Source organism: Mesocricetus auratus, unplaced genomic scaffold, assembly GCF_017639785.1.
Source record: "Mesocricetus auratus isolate SY011 unplaced genomic scaffold, BCM_Maur_2.0 Super-Scaffold_100022, whole genome shotgun sequence".
Lineage (NCBI taxonomy): Eukaryota > Metazoa > Chordata > Mammalia > Rodentia > Cricetidae > Mesocricetus > Mesocricetus auratus.
Window position 1 is genome coordinate 17,115,436 of NW_024429203.1, and position 12,161 is coordinate 17,127,596.

General features: G+C 35.6%; 1 pseudogene; it reads left to right on the plus strand.

Annotated features, from left to right (window-relative positions):
• Nucleotides 1-3,572: 3,572 nt before the first annotated feature.
• LOC101829159 lies at nt 3,573-4,548 on the plus strand (annotated as a pseudogene).
• Nucleotides 4,549-12,161: the final 7,613 nt, after the last annotated feature.

Here is a 12,161-nt window from a genome sequence, read left to right on the forward strand (position 1 = left end):
GGTTTCTCCCTATACCTATAATGGCTCCCTCTATCAAGATATTTCCTTCATTGCTCTCCCCCTTCATCCACCCTCCCTCTCTCTCCATCCCCCCAACTTAGCTATCTTGATCCATCATGTTCTCATCCCCACTACTCTCTTCTCCCTCTTTCTCAGTTTACCCAGGAGACCTTTACTATTTCCTCTTCCCCTACCTCAAGACCCAGCAAGCAATACCACTTGTGGACATATAACCAAAGAATGCACAATCATACCACAAGAACATTTGGTGAACTATGTTCATAGAAGCATTATTTGTAATACCCAGAATTTGGAAACAATCTAGATGTCCCTCAACCATAGAATGGGTAAAGAAACTATGGTGCATTTACACAATGGAGTATTACTCGGCACTAAAAAAGTAATGACACCTTAAAATTTGCAGGCAAATGGATCTAACTAGAAAAAAAACATCCTGAGTTAGGTAACCCAGACTCAGAAAGACAAACATGGTATGTATTTACTTGTAAGTAGATATTAGACATAAATCAAAGGATAATCAGGCTACAGTTCACAACCCCAGAAAAGCTAGGTAAAAAGGAGGACCCTAAGAGAGACACACATTCAAGGCCTCAGCAAGGGGAAATAGCTAAAATAAAAAAATTTTACCAATTTGCTCATCGCTCCTCTCTCTCTGTCACTGGGTTCCTTGGGTTCAGTTCAGTGTTTAACTGTGGGTGTTTGCCTCTGCTTCCATCAGTCACTGGATGAAGGCCCCGAATGTGAGTGTCAGTGAGGAGGCCTGGACAACCTATGGGGACTTGAGCAGTGGATCAGTGTTTATCCCTGGAATACAAACAGACATCGTGTGTCCATGGCACAGAGAGGGATGCTCTCTCAGCCTGGACTCTTAGGGGGAGTGCCTGGACCCTACCCTGAGTGAAATAACAGACTCTAGATATCCCCTATGTGGAAGGAATTGACAATAGGGTGGGAGGTTGGGGGGATGAGGGGGAGTGCGGGAGGAGGGGAGGGAGAGGAAACTGGGATTGACATGTAAAACAAGCTATTTAAAATTAAAATAAAAATTTTTAAACAAGAGAGAAATATCACCACTTTTGTTGTGTTATGAAATCAGTATTGTAGAGAATTATTCTGACTTGATAAGCCATTAAATAAAGATATTAGAAAGTATTAGAAAAGTTCTTCCATTATTGACCTGAAGTTTATCTGGAATTATACTTGAATATACCCATCATTATTCTAACATTATTATATTATTGCCAACCAGACAGGGGATACTTTATTAGTGATATTTATTCATAAATATTTTTATTATTTGTCTATCTTTTTATAATTTGTTACATTGCAATGAACATTTGTATACAAGATTTTGTTAAGGACTTTGTGATTTCTTTTGAGCACACAATGTATATATTTATAGACAATTTATATGCATGCATTTGGAATGTTTCCTCAGATGCTACACATCTGAAGTTTGGTTGTAAAATCTCAATATATTTTCTGAAGTATTTGTGTAATTTTACTTTCATAATAGTTTATGAGTGCTCCAGTTGTTTTCACATCTACATATGTAATTGGTATTGTAAACTTTGTTACTGAGATGACTGTTTCAAATCAATATTTGTAGCCAAACTGCTTTGTGGAAAGGTGACTTTATTCATTTACTATGTGGGCAATTTAGGAAGAATGCTATAATATTTCCCTTTTTCCTGATAGGAAAGCTTGTCAAAAATCTGAATAAAATGATAACAACCATCAAAAACAACCACTGTAACCAAATAACTGAAATGGAGGTCCTGTATTCCTTGAGAGAAAATGGAATCCCTCATGAGGCCCTTTGCTTCTTCCTTATATACCTTTCTTTTTCTGAGATTGCATGAGCTCTCTTACTCTTTTAGAATGATTCACTCTTGTGCAGCTCAGGGTGGTATGAGACATACAGAGATCTGTCTGTCTCTGTATCCTGAATTCTGGGATTAAAGGTGTGGGCCATCACTGCCCAGATTCTATAGTTAACTAACATGGCTTGGTTTGCATTTTGGTCCCCATTATTAATTATATCATTAATAATATATCACCACACTGAGGGAAGGACTTGAAAGTTATATTGGCTTGGGATTTTGGCTGAATCTTTCTTTTGTGTGAGTTTCTCCTGCTGTAGTCAAATGGAACTTCTCCCCCTGCTGTGCTTTCCCTGAAAAGACAGAGCAAAATCCCATGACATTCTGTGACTGAATAAATAAATAAATATTTTTGTTCTTAAATTGTCTCTATGTTTTGCAGTAATAGGCATGAGAAAAGCAACTTGCAATATTATTATACATAAAATGTATGTACTCTAAGCAAGAACTCTACTACCAATCCAAAACTCACATGCTTTTGTCTTTAAATCCCTTTGAAATAGTCTGTTTATCTATTAGGTATATACAAGATATATATAGGTACTTGAAGTCTATGTCTACACTGCTAAGAATGGAAAGGCCTAGATGTAATCTCATATTACTTGAATGCCTCTTTCCACTCTACAAATTTATCTGTACAGTTTAATCTATCTATCTGTCTGTATATCTATCTATCATCTATTATCTATCTATCATCTATCTATCTATCTATCTATCTATCTATCTATCTATCTATCTATCTATCTATCAGAATTTTCAACCTGTTGGTCTACTGTTTATTGTTTCAGTCATTGATGCTCATAGGAAAGCAAATGGCAAGTGAACAGTTCTCCGAATACTCATTTGTATAGTTGTGCAGAGTATAATGAGAATAACAAGGGGGTGGAAATCACAATTCTACTCTGAGAACTAAATACTCCCTGGTGAAAAATTATAAACTGAATAAGATTTTGAATCTCAAAAGATCCAACCTTAATTTTACAGCATTTGATGTAATCATAAACTCAGTAATTTTACACTCAAGGGACACATCCCACAAGAGAATACTTTCTGTCCTTAAAACATTTTTCTCAGACAACTTTATCTTCATACTTTCATTTGGGTAGATTGGTGTTTTAGAGACTTATGTAAGATTGCTGTTTTCTTTTGAGTATGTGGAAAGAACCTTCTATAGAAATGTCATTTCCTGCAGTAAAACTCTTCTAGCAAGTGATACATTACTGTACTGCTTGCAATCACACACTTCATTACCACTAAATTTGGTTTTCCTTGAACTGTGAGAAGGAAGGTACCAAGTGTTACCAATGCAAGAACATTTCTCTATGACAAATAGTGAGCATTGAATTGTGACAAATAGTGAAATTGACAATTTCCCTTGAAATTCAGAGTTTCATAAATCTTGAATTTTGGAAGAAACCCCAAGAGAAAGGGAATAAATTATATTCTGAGTCAACTGGAGGACTGTTGACATAGATTTGATGGATATATGTTATTGATAGAGGAAACAAAAATAGGGATCACTTAGGAATCATCATGAACAGGTGTTTGCTTTTTGATTCCAGCTATGTATTCTGTCAACTCATGCTTGTAAATCACTAGATCAGTACTCATTTCTCTATAAACTTGGGGTAAAAATGCATTGGTTAAAGTTGATTTGTATATTTATTCTTGACGATGCCACACATGAAGCAAATGATTATGGAAAATGACTCTTCAGTGTCCGAGTTCATTCTCATGGGACTGACAGACCAAGCTGAGCTCAAGCTGCCCTTATTTGTTCTGTTCTTGGTGAACTACACAGCCACTGTGATGGGAAACTTGAATTTAATGAGTCTCATTTGCCTAAAGTCAAACCTTCACACTCCAATGTACTTTTTATCTTCAATCTGTCCTTCATTGACTTCTGTTATTCCTTTGTCTTTACCCCTATAATACTGATGAGTTTTGTTTTGGAGAAGAATACCATCTCCTTCAGAGGATGCATGACTCAACTGTTTTTCTTGTGTGTGGTTTTTTTGTTTTTGTTTTTGTGAGCTCAGATAATTACGTGCTGACAGCCATGGCCTAAGATCGCTATGTGGCCATCTGTCATCTGTCAGCCACTGCTGTACAAGGTTATCATGTCACCTGGGATATGTTTTATGCTGATGTTTGGTTCTTGACAGGGTTTGCTGGGGCCATGGGTCACACAGGGTATATGATCAGGTTCAGCTTTTGTGATTCTAACATCATCAACCACTACATGTGTGACATCTTCCCTCTCTTCCAGCTCTCCTGCAGTAGTACCTATGTCAATGAACTTGTGAGTTTTGTTACAGTGGGTACAGTTATCTCTCTATCTAGCCTCAGTATCTTAGTCTCATATGCTCTTATCCTTTCCAATATCACTCAAATGTCATCAGATAAGGGTTGGTGTAAAGCCATGGGAACCTGTGGGTCTCACATCATAACTATTAGTCTCTTCTATGGATCTGGGTTGCTTGCATATGTCAAGCCATAGTCTGCTGAAACTGTGGGTCAGGGGAAGATATTCTTAGTCTTTTTTACCTTTTTGGTGCCCATTCTGAATCCTTTCATTTACAGCCTTAGAAACAAGGATGTCAAGCTTGCTGTGAAGAGAACCATGAGGAGGATCACAAACTGATTTATTTAAGGGTGTTTCTCTTAGATCTGTTTCTCTTTCATTTTTATCTTTTTATTACCTATTTATTTATTTATTTATTTATTTATTTATTTAGCCTTCTTATCCTGTTTCTGTAGTATCACCAAGTTTTCTATAGTATCATTTGTCCTTCCCCTGTGCAAAGCTACTTGAATGTGCCCATTCTTTGTCTGGAAGTATCCACTGATTCATTTATATCCAAGATGGTGTCCAATGCCTATATCACATTAAGACCTTTTTCTGTTAGCTTATTTTTTTTAAGTTGTCATGGTCATGGTATTTTATTAAGGCAACAAAAATTAACTAATGCTGCAACTATAGAGAAGTACAAATTTCTTTTATCATGTTTTTCTCACTTTCTTAAATAAATATTAGCATTGATTTTTGGAATTTTTCTATTACAAAATGTTGCCATTAAAGGCTAGGCTCACAACCAAAAATATGGCTTATTTTTTATAAGACAACACTACCTAGTACTTTTTCTTATGTATCTCTGATGTCCACTAAAATCCATTGATTTGTATTCTTTACCACAAACTCATTTCTTTCTTGACTTTTGTAGTAATTTTGTGTATGCATTTCCTTATTTGATAGGCTCATTTTCTATGTATTCATTAGCAAAAATGAGAGGTTGCATAATAGCCAAAATTTCAGTACATTTTCAGGTTAATATGTTACTTGTTTCTTTGTAAATATTTTATCACCTTAATTTCCACCTTTTACTTTTGGCGTTTATCCAAAAATCATGTAGGAAAAAATTACATGCAGTAAAAAATTAGAGTTTAGCCAGGCGGTGGTGGCACAGGCCTTTAATCCCAGCACTCGGGAGGCAGAGGCAGGCGGATCTCTGTGAGTTCAAGGCTGGGCTGGACCGATAGCCTCCAAAAACAATACAGAGAAACCCTGTCTCGAAAAACCAAAAAAAAAAATTAGAGTTTAACTTTGTAAATAAAATACATTTTAATATAATACCATTATTGCCAATAGTAATGACAATGCCTATTGAGTTACTATAGGCCAGACTCTTTTTCATAACTTTCTTAAATATCTGACACTAATGTCAATGCTTTTATTTTGCAATGAGAAAACTAAGGCACATACAGTTCTCTGAAGTTGTTAATCTACTCAGTGGCAGATATGAGATTTGATATTGAATATAATGAAGACATTTTCTGCAAAACTGCTTTACCTAACTTCCATATTGTTGGGGAAGTCCTGTTATTTGCCTGTGCATTTGTCAATAAAGTACTGTCTGGCCAATAGAAAACCTAGATAGGAGGGACTAGGAGTCGAGGAGGATTCTGGGAAGGGGAAACACAAGAGAGTCAACATGTGACGCCATTGGGGGTAGGAAGCCTGGAACTATTCTCCGGTAAGAAACATACTTAGATAAACAATTATGGGGTAATTACTTAAGGCAGAGCTAGCCCGTAAGAGACAAACAAGGCCAACAGCTTCATAATTAATATAGCCTCCTGTGTGTTTATTTGGGACTCATGCGGATCTAGAACCAGGCTGGCGCGGCAGAGCCCAGGCGACTGGCGGGGGATAAACCAAAGCGGCTAGCAAAAGAAAAAGCTTCTCTTAACACCATATATATTCTGTGAATGTGGGATTTGTATTAGGAAATCATTAAGAAGTTGCCAGCATTTTGTATTCAAGGCTTTTCGCTTCATGTTTGTAATAGACTTGTGTAATTCATATAAAGAGGGGTTATTTTCATAGTTGTTAGTGCATAGATCTCTTTCTAGTACCTTGAATAATCTACATATTCATTTTAATGTTAGCTGGATAAGTTTGCTTTCCCAACCACAGTGTACAAATGTTCTCTTCAATCCCTCAACATTGCTATTATCTGTTTTCTTTGTGGCTGCCATTTTGAATGGGGTCAGATGAAAGCTCATTGTTTAAATGCATGTTTCTTTAATGATTAATGATTTTGAACATTTTAAAATATATATTGGATAGGTTTGTTTTGCTAATTGACAGTTGTGTGTACATTTCACTAGCGTTTTCATTGATAGTTTTGTTTGGTTTCAGTTGCTTCATTTTTTACATTTTTAAATTATTTTGTATATTCTAGATATTGAGCCTAATGTATAGATAGTATTTTATTCTATTCTTTTGCCTGTTGTTTTACTTTAATAACAGCTTCTTTCATGTGCAGAAGTTTTTTAAATATCATTCAATTATATTTTATTATTGTTTTCTGTCTTTTCTTTTCTTTCTTTCTTATTTTTTAAGTTCCTGGAAGCCTTTCAGAAAATCTTTGTCTATGCCTATGTCTTAAACTATTTTCTTCATGATTTCCTTTAAGACTTCCTAGTCCTATGTTATAATCTTTGATGCATTTGTAATTGATTTTTATACATGTGAGAAATAGGCATCCAGGTTCATTTTTTACACAGGTGATATTTACGTTGGGTAACTGTTTTTAAACAGGCTATCTTTTCTCCAATATACATTTCTGGCATATCTGATGGTCCCAAGATCCTGTGACTAGATAGGTTGTCGGGACTGGAAATAACATACTACTACTATTCTGTTAAATGGACATATATAAAATGATCTTTATTGAATTATTGCTATGCCCATAGATCTATCAACCCAATTCAGAGAAACTTTTTGCAGTAGATGACAATTGATATACAGACTCTCTTCTGATTAACATGCAGAGAACAAGAGGTTTTGGAGTCCTTGGCCCTAAATGGGACATTCGATGTCATACTCCTCCCCTCAGACTCAGGGATTTTCACAGAAGATAAAGTTTACAAGAGACTGAGGTGATGGTAGATAATTTCAAGGAAAGAGTGTGTCCTCATACAGAAGGGAAGCTGCCTTTATAAGCCCACAACAATGGTGTCAACATGCATAAAACTTTTCAATCTCAACCCAGACAAAATATCAGCATGGAGACAAGGAGGGGTGGACAAAAGCCTACCACTAGCTGAGGAACTGTTGACATTTAATAACTATTGGGACAGTGAGAGCTAATTTTCTTGATTAGTGTGACCCTGGTTAATTTTACCACACTCCTGGCTAGGGCATAAACTGAAGAGTAACTAGAAAACATAATTAGAACTGGATGGTCTTAGTAAAAAACAAACAAACAAAAAACCAAAACCCTCCCGTTGGGTGGGGAGGCAAGGGTAGATATGGGAGGGATTAAATAAGGGATATGAACATGATCAAAATTCATATATGAAATTTTCATATAATTGATTAAATATTATTAAAAATAAGGTGGCAGTAGCTCAATAGGTTTATTTTGGTATCCTGTAAATCCATATAGGTCACACTGACCTATATGCCAGTACAATACTAATTTTTATTACTACAGGTCAGCAATACAACTTGAATTCAAGGAATGATTATACCTCCAGTGTTATTCCTTTTGCTTAGTTTTCTAAGTATATTTATTGCTTTCATAAAAGTTTTAAGATTGTTTTTGTATATCTGTAAAGAATGATGTTTATATAGTTCAATCTCTACTCCATTCTCTCCTGCATTAGTTATTTTTTAAAAGTCCCGTTGAATGTCGTTTTGATTATGCAAAACAAAAGCTTTTTACTCCAAGGGCATAAAAATCATGTATTCTGAACCAAATGTGAGTGACTCTGACTAATGTCCATGGATTCAAGTTGTCTATATTTATACATTTCAAATGGATGCATAAACATTCATAGTCAAAGAGAAAAGAGAGCCGAATGTAAAGGCATTTTCAAAATACAGTATCAGGAACACCAGGTTACACTAAATCATGGAAAACATCCATATATTTATATATTATATGTTGACTATCTTCACTTTTAAGTCTGTAGAAATCAGTAATAGGCTAAATTAAGATATTCTAAAGGTTTTAACTAAGTCAAAAAAGGTTAGAGATAGGTATCTTAAGATAGTTTATTTCTAAAATGGTAATATTCCAATGCTTCACAACCACAAAGTGCTAATCAGTGAATAAGCCTTCTGTAATCTCTAATGTTGGTGATAATGTTTTTTTCCTGGTAACTTACATTTACACTTCTGAGCTCATTTGCGTTCTTTATCTGAGAAAGCATCCTTTTGATAGTAACCCTAACCTTAGGCTTCCTCACTCAATCATTGATTTTCCTAAATCTCTTGTATCAGTCAGTCATGTTTCTTTCTCTCTAGTGTTCATACTTTCATTTGGTCTAATAAATGTATTTCTGAATAAAACTTTTACTCATTGACCTTCTTTGACCAGCTATCAATTCGTTTGTTAGTTAGAATAATAAACAAGATTGAATTTTAACACTTCTGGTCAACTTCATCTCTAATAATACCAGTTTCTTTTGACTGTTGAGGTGTTATGTTTGGGATTAAATCTAGACCCTCAAGAATATGATGATGTAAAATAGTAATTGTTCTTTTAAGAAAATTAGAAAATAGTGAGCTCTGAGCTAAGTGTGCTTGACCATATCTGATAAACACAGATGTAGGAAAACATGTTACTCATATTCCTAAATGGAAGCAGTGACATAACCCATAAATTAATGCATTTTCTAATTACATTGGTGGGAATACTAAACAGCAAGTAGAGGGAAACTCTTTCATAAGTTTGTGGTGTTTCCTTGTAGCCTTCTTTACCTTAGTTTTAATGTAGACTAGGATTTGGGTAAGCATGCTGATTCACAGTTTCATGTTTACCCAATGGTCACAAGTTGGATATGCCAGATGCAAAAAGAAATGGAAATGAGTTTTAAAGAACTAAAATAGTCCAAGATGCTTTTGATACTTGTCTGAAATTTCTCTACAACCATGACGCAATATTGGAGATTGATATAGCTGTCTTTAGGACCTTAACATGCCCATAGGTTTTTCAGAGAGCTTTGAGTCATTACATGAAAAGTGTGTCATCTACTAGCTGGCTATCTTTCCACCACATAATTATACTTGAACATGGAAATAGATTAAAATATAGTTAGTCTTCTAAAAATCTTGTCAAATAAGTGCTAATGCTTGCCAGTTTTAAATTAAGCAGATGGAACACCCACTACTGTTATACCTGCAAGACTCAAACTCACCCAAACATTCTTATATTAATATACTTATACCACTGATAAATTAGGGAGGAAAAAATAATTTTAGAATCAATGTATTAAAATGTAACACTGAAGCTACTAGAATTATATCATCAGTTATTTTGAGGAATTCTAGGGTACATTAAGTTTTTCCTCATACTGCGTTGAATCTCATTTGGTTAGAGGCACTTCTTGGTGGATAAAGCAAGAAATAATGCTAGGCAGTGCTTTGATCCAACAATACATGATAATTAATAGATATTATTTCTCAAAATATTGCCAATGAACTGAGTACCATTCCTCACTTTCTGAAGAAACCCAACCACCAAAAGTTGTCATGTAGCTAAAAAACAGAGCAATTAATCCAAGGTGTGCTATTATAATTAATTACGACTCAGAAATGGAGTACATAATGATGAGATTTCCTATAGAACCACTGAATTTCATGGGGCCAGAAACCACCAATACACCTTTTAAGACCCTAGTTACCTAGAGTTATGACTGTAGGTGAGTTGGAACTAGAGGGAACATTTGTCTTTTCTCTTTGGATTCCCAGGTATCCTATGTAGATAAACCTGAAGTGGTATTGTGCTTTCAGCCATCATCTTTTCAGCCTTCATCAAACCAATTATAGACAGAAACTGATAGAGCAATGTACACATGACCAATAAAACTGTTACATTGATTTGGAGTGAAGTTTTTAGAACAAAAGAGGGTGCCATCTGGGATTTCTCCTAGGAGTCACCAAGATTTCAAGAACATTGCTCATGCCCACATGAATTGCATTAAAAATCTCTGAAATGACTTCAATTTCAAATGCAAGGAGACTAGTTTGCCTACAATTTTAGTTCCCTGAACACTTCTTTATTCTAAAACGGCATTCTTCCAATGACCATTAAAACCACCAAACAAACAGTAGACATAGTGTATCTCATGGGACTTGTTAGCACAATGGTTCATCATGAGTTCATATTTCTGTCATATTTTAAGTATGGTGTTAGATGAGGTCAAAACACAAAAAACCAATACCAAGTTGGGCTACATAACAAGGCAAATAAAGTGAACATGAAATTTCCTTCCTGCCACATAAAGAAACAACCATATAATGATTTATTCACCTTAGCTTTCAAAGTGGCAGGGATTTCAAATGCTAGGAACCTACCCAAGTATAAAGCCAATCACAGATAAGACTTGGTCAAGACCAAAAGTGTTTTCCCTAACTAATTCATCAAAATGAACTTATACAACCTAAACTGTTGCCACTGGCAGGTTCCAGAAGCTGACAACTGTGCTCTATTCCAACTGTTGGGATTGGTTAACCCTGAGTTTTCCATCTGGTTGGCTTGGTCGAAACTATTATAAGGCATTTACATCTGTAAATTTTCTCTTCAATTTCCTTGCATTTAAAAGAAATTAAGAAACATAAATTTGCAAAAAAGAAATATTTATAGTATTGTCAGAGTTGGGGAAAGAAAAATTCTTAGATTCCTGTAGCAGTATTACAATTTCATAGAACAGACAAAACAAGAGCCAAGAAACATGTATAAAAAGTGGCAAATTGTGTAAAATCCTTCAATGGAATAAGCTACTCTTGGCACTAGGATTATAGAATCCAGGTTTGTACATTATTAACAAAAAGTTAGTAGACAGAAAAGGAAAACCGATCTGATAAATCCTCAGTGTAATATTTCACATAGTTACAGGGTTGCCATTATAAATTTTTAAAAATTTAATTTATTAAGAAGTAAAATATATGGTTTCCCTTTCTTTTTCCTCCCTCACCCCCCCCCATTTTCTCACTCAGTAGCTTAGTTCTGCTGGTGTTATTTTTATGTATATTATTTCAGAAAATCACAAGGGTCATAATATAGAAAACAAAGGACTGTGGGGTTCTCACTCCCCACGGCTCTATCTGCAGTACAAATTCAGCACCTAACGTCGAGGAAACTTAGGTAAGAGGTGGGGTGTGTGTAAGAGCTAGATGAACTGGAGGTGGCTGTGAGACTATGTATCATAAGAAAATTCAGGGAGATTAACTGATGATACAATATGGCTTTTTTTTTTGGTTTTTCGAGACAGGGTTTCTCTGTGGCTTTGGAAGCTGTCCTGGAACTCACTTTGTAGACCAGGCTGGCCTCGAACTCACAGAGATCCGCCTGCCTCTGCCTCCCGAGTGCTGGGATTAAAGGCGTGCGCCACCAACGCCCGGCCACAATATGGCTTTCTAAACAAGGTCTGAAGGAGTATAGCACAAATTGATATGCCAATATGAAAGAGGCAAATCTCACAGGACTCCACCCACAGACAGAGAAGCACAGGCACCTAAAGAACAACTGGGGGAGGTTAAATCTTCCCCCACATGAATGCCTCCCCAATTAGTATGAAGATTTTTTTCTTTGTGGGATGTGGGCATCAGGATGAAAATGTAGCTTCCCACAAAAGGCACAATCAGGATGATTCTCCGATAAAGACTGAAACTTTTGGTATGATGGCACCTGAGTCAGACCTAACCATGGACATTAGGTGACCATTCTATGACTTCCAGCTAAG